Genomic DNA, 6,000 nt, shown 5'->3' with positions numbered 1-6,000 from the left:
CTCTGTATGGAGGTATTATTTGTGCACTATATGGCAGTATATTGTGGGCATTGTACAGTACTGTTACTTGGCTCTGTATGGAGGTATTATTTGTGCACTGTATGGCAGTATATTGTGGGCATTGTACAGTACTGTTACGTGGCTCTGTATGGAGGTATTATTTGTGCACTATATGGCAGTATATTGTGGGCATTGTACAGTACTGTTACGTGGCTCTGTATGGAGGTATTATTTGTGCACTATATGGAAGTATATTGTGGGCATTGTACAGTACTGTTACTTGGCTCTGTATGGAGGTATTATTTGTGCACTATATGGCAGTATATTGTGGGCATTGTACAGTACTGTTACGTGGCTCTGTATGGAGGTATTTGTGCACTATATGGTAGTATATTGTGGGCATTGTACAGTACTGTTACTTGGCTCTGTATGGAGGTATTATTTGTGCACTGTATGGCAGTATATTGTGGGCATTGTACAGCACTGTTACTTGGCTCTGTATGGAGGTATTATTTGTGCACTATATGGAAGTATATTGTGGGCATTGTACAGTACTGTTACTTGGCTCTGTATGGAGGTATTATTTGTGCACTATATGGCAGTATATTGTGGTCATTGTACAGTACTGTTACGTGGATCTGTATGGAGGTATTATTTGTGCACTATATGGCAGTATATTGTGGGCATTGTACAGTACTGTTACATGGCTCTGTATGGGGGTATTATTTGTGCACTATATGGCAGTATATTGAGGGCATTGTACAGTACTGTTACTTGGCTCTGTATGGAGGTATTATTTGTGCACTGTATGGCAGTATATTGTGGGCATTGTACAGTACTGATACGTGGCTCTGTATGGAGGTATTATTTATGCACTATATGGCAGTATATTGTGGGCATTGTACAGTACTGTTACATGGCTCTGTATGGGGGTATTATTTGTGCACTATATGGCAGTATATTGTGGGCATTGTACAGTACTGTTATGTGGCTCTGTATGGAGGTATTATTTGTGCACTATATGGCAGTATATTGAGGGCATTGTACAGTACTGTTACGTGGCTCTGTATGGAGGTATTACTAGTGCACTATATGGCAGTATATTGTGGTCATTGTACAGTACTGTTACGTGGCTATGTATGGAGGTATTATTTGTGCACTGTATGGCAGTATATTGTGGGCATTGTACAGTACTGTTACTTGGCTCTGTATGGAGGTATTATTTGTGCACTATATGGCAGTATATTGTGGTCATTGTACAGTACTGTTACTTGGCTCTGTATGGAGGTATTATTTGTGCACTGTATGGCAGTATATTGTGGGCATTGTACAGTACTGTTACTTGGCTCTGTATGGAGGTATTATTTGTGCACTGTATGGCAGTATATTGTGGGCATTGTACAGTACTGTTACTTGGCTCTGTATGGAGGTATTATTTGTGCACTATATGGAAGTATATTGTGGGCATTGTACAGTACTGTTACTTGGCTCTGTATGGAGGTATTATTTGTGCACTATATGGCAGTATATTGTGGTCATTGTACAGTACTGTTACGTGGATCTGTATGGAGGTATTATTTGTGCACTATATGGCAGTATATTGTGGGCATTGTACAGTACTGTTACATGGCTCTGTATGGGGGTATTATTTGTGCACTATATGGCAGTATATTGAGGGCATTGTACAGTACTGTTACTTGGCTCTGTATGGAGGTATTATTTGTGCACTGTATGGCAGTATATTGTGGGCATTGTACAGTACTGTTACGTGGCTCTGTATGGAGGTATTATTTATGCACTATATGGCAGTATATTGTGGGCATTGTACAGTACTGTTACATGGCTCTGTATGGGGGTATTATTTGTGCACTATATGGCAGTATATTGTGGGCATTGTACAGTACTGTTATGTGGCTCTGTATGGAGGTATTATTTGTGCACTATATGGCAGTATATTGAGGGCATTGTACAGTACTGTTACGTGGCTCTGTATGGAGGTATTACTAGTGCACTATATGGCAGTATATTGTGGTCATTGTACAGTACTGTTACGTGGCTATGTATGGTGGTATTATTTGTGCACTATATGGCAGTATATTGAGGGCATTGTACAGTACTGTTACGTGGCTCTGTATGGAGGTATTATGTGTGCACTATATGGCAGTATATTGTGGGCATTGTACAGTACTGTTACTTGGCTCTGTATGGAGGTATTATTTGTGCACTATATGGCAGTATATTGAGGGCATTGTACAGTACTGTTACGTGGCTCTGTATGGAGGTATTATTTGTGCACTGTATGGCAGTATATAAATCTGATTCCATCTGTAATTGCAGGAGATAAATCGGGGACAATTTCATTTTCGACTTCATTCCTTCGTTCCCGTGGGATGAAAGAAGAAAAGAAAAATAAAGTCCGATTCCTGTGATAAAGGAGCTGCGGTTATTGCGGTGCGGGGTCTGCTCTATTGTCTCCATGCATCACCGCCATCCCGATATGAGGTTTCGCAGAACCTACATCTTGTTTAATAGGAAGAGGTCGGTGCCCCACGTGGCGGACATTGCTGACCCCTCGTTTGTTCCCACCTTGCAGAACTCGATAAGATCAGAACTTTATCGGGGCTTTCATTTCCTTTTGGTCCGGGCGGCCCTCCGTCTCATTGTTCTGCTTTTATACAATTGTACTAGTTTAGATTTAAAGGGCCGGCGCCATTTAAATCCAAACAGGCATAAACCAGGTTTTTCCTCCTCAATCCATGACAAAACTTCCAGCCGGATCCTCTTGGAGCATTTTTTTTTCTTTCACTTAAATGGGTTTCTTGATGGTTAGAGATCACATCGATCTACTGTAATTGCTGCTCTATTTCCCAGCAGTGCCCCCACAGGAGAAATAAGGTATTACACCTTTGAAATCAATCTGAGAAATACATGGAGAGGTTTTAGTCCTCCAGAGCTGCCCTCCATTCTGGATAACAGATGAGGAATCTAAATGGGATATTCAATGGTGCATGGGCCATAAGCCTGAACAAGCAGCACACTTTCCAGACTTTAGGGGGAAGCATATTTGCAATTTTGGCCAGAACAATCTTTTTTTTCTTCTTAAAGGGCTTACCCAATAATTAGAAATCACATTGATCAGCTGTAATTCCTGCTCAATTTCCCTACACTGCCTCTGCAGGAGAAATAAGGTATTACACCTCTCTTTCTGTCAATAAGCAGGGCTGAATAGGCTGGACAGCACCTTGGGGCAAGGAATAGTAGAGCTGAATGTGTGGATGGCACCTTGGATGTGGAATAACAAAGCTGGATGACTACTCGGAACGAGGAATAGCAGAGCTTAATGTGTGGACGGCAACTTGGAACGAGGAATAGCAGAGCTGAATGTGCGGACGGCACCTTGGATGTGGAACAGCAAAGCTGATTAGGCTGGACTGCACTTTGGAACGAGGAATAGCAGAGCTGAATGTGCGGGCGGCACTTTGGATGTGGAACAGCAAAGCTGATTAGGCTGGACAGCACTTTGGAACGGGGAACAGCAGAGCTGAATATGCGGGTGGCACTTTGGATAGGTAACAAGAGAGCTGATTAGGCTGGAAGACACCTTGAACAAGGAATAGCAGAGCTGAATGTGCAGACGGCATCTTGGAATGAGGAATAGCATAGCTGAATATGTGGACAGCACCTTGGTCTTGGAACAGCAGAGCTGATAAGGCTGGGTGGCACCGTGGAATGAGAAATAGCATGGTTGAATGTACAGACGGCACCACGGATGGCGAAAGATGAAAAGGTTGGACAGTACCTTGGAATGAGGAATAGCATGGCTGAATATGCGGACGGCACCTTGGATGTAGAAAAGCAGAGCAGGATATGCAGGATAGCACCTTGGAGTCGAATGTGCAGACAGGTACTTGGAATAGTAGAGTCGAATATGTGGACTTGGATCTTGGAACAGCAGAATATCATGACCGACACCTTGGAAAACTAAAAGCAGTGCCTAGTATGTATACAGGCGTCTTGGAACAGCAGAGCTGAGAACATAGACTGGCAGGTATAAGTTTATCAGGAGACTCACTTTGGGAGATATGAAGCAGAGCACAGCAGAGAAGCAGAGCTGGATTTGTCTTATGATACTCAGACCAAAGTCCAGAGATGCTTTAGTGGCATTGATGCTGGACTACCTGGAGCTGGGACAGGTCGGTAACAGGACCTTGGAGCGAGGAATAGCAGAGATGAATGTGTGAATCGCACCTCGGATGAGGAACAGCAGAGATGAATAGGCTGGATGACACCTTCGAACGAGGAATAGCAGAGCTGAAAGTGCGGATGGCACCTTGGATGTGGAACAGCAAAGCTGATTAGGCTGGACGGCACTTTGGAACGGAGAACAGCAGAGCTGAATATGCGGATGGCACTTTGGATATGTAACAGAAGAGCTGATTAGGCTAGAAGACACCTTGAAATGAGGAATAGCAGAGCTGAATGTGCAGACAGCACCATGGATGATGAATAGCATCTTGAAACGAGGAATAACATAGCTGAATATGTGGACAGCACCTTGGTCTTGGAACAGCAGAGCTAATAAGGCTGGGCGGCACTGTGGAATGAGAAATAGCATGGTTGAATGTGCAGACGGCACTATGGATGATGAATAGCAGAGCTGAAAAAGTTGGACAGCACCTTGAAATGAGGAATAGCAGAGCTGAATGTGTGGACGACACCTTGGAATGAGGAATAGCAGAGCTGATTAGGCTGGACGACACCTTGGAACGAGGAACAGCAGAGTTGAATATGCGAACGGCACCTTGGAACGAGGAACAGCAGAGCTGAATGTGTGGACGACACCTTGGAACGAGGAATAGCAGAGCTGAATGTGTGGACGACACCTTGGAACGAGGAATAGCAGAGCTGGATGTGGCACTATTGATCCTTGACCAAACCACTATGTCCTGGACTCTGCCGTATGTGAGCTCAGATGAACAGGATTCTAACCCCTATTTTCCACCCATCACTATTCCTGGACGTCGTTCTGGCAGTGAGGAGCAGGCTGTATACATGGCTTGTGTCGTCTATATACCGATTGGAATCGCTGCCAATTCTGTCATTTACGTGAGCCGCTAACCGGTGATCGATCGTGAGTCCGCCGATATCAGAGGCGCTCCTCGCTCTGAGTCATTGATGAGATGTCAATCTAGAGACAGTAAGAAGCAGCTTCCTGCACGGCTCAGATCCTGCCCCCCATAACATGGTCCATCCTGAGCCCCCCATGTCAGGTGCAGAGGAACGCAGGTCCACCACCACAGACCACCAAGAATCTCTTGTCTAACCATTGTAGTGGCATAGACCACGTGGGATACTTCCATTAATCCGCTTACCACTTCAGACCCCCAGCAATATCTCCACTAACAGCATTAATCCCATAGACCACAATGAATATCTCCATTATTCAGCCTAGACCACCAGGGATATTACCCCTTAATACAATATTGCCTCTACTACATACACTGGACCACCAGGGATGTATCTACTAAACTGTCACCATCCTAGACCACAAGGGGTGTCTCAATTAACCCCTTAATATATTGCCTCTACTGAAAACACTGGACCACCAGGGATATCTCTACTAAACCTCAACCACCCTAGACCACCAGGGGTGTCTTAATTAAACCCTTAATATAATATTGCTGCTACTAAAAACACTGGACCACCAGGGATGTCTCTACTAAACCTTCACCCCTTAGACCACCAGGGGTGTCTCCATTAACCCCTTAATATAATATTGCCTCTACTAAACACCCTAGACCACCAGGGTTGTCTCCATTTCAACCTTGACATGAGTGCACTATATGGTAGTATATATTGTGTATACTGTAATGCAGTATTATGTGAGTGCTGCACAGACGTATCTTTTGAGGTATGGGCACTATATAGAAGTATAATGGGGACACGGTATGGCGGTATTATTCAGGTGATTGTGTGTTTATGGGTTTTACCCTTTGCCCT

The sequence above is a fragment of the Phyllobates terribilis genome, unplaced genomic scaffold, assembly GCF_046119375.1.
Source record: "Phyllobates terribilis strain yellow unplaced genomic scaffold, ASM4611937v1 Scaffold_10__3_contigs__length_209671492, whole genome shotgun sequence".
Taxonomy (NCBI): domain Eukaryota; kingdom Metazoa; phylum Chordata; class Amphibia; order Anura; family Dendrobatidae; genus Phyllobates; species Phyllobates terribilis.
Note: the sequence above shows the minus strand (reverse complement) of the source record.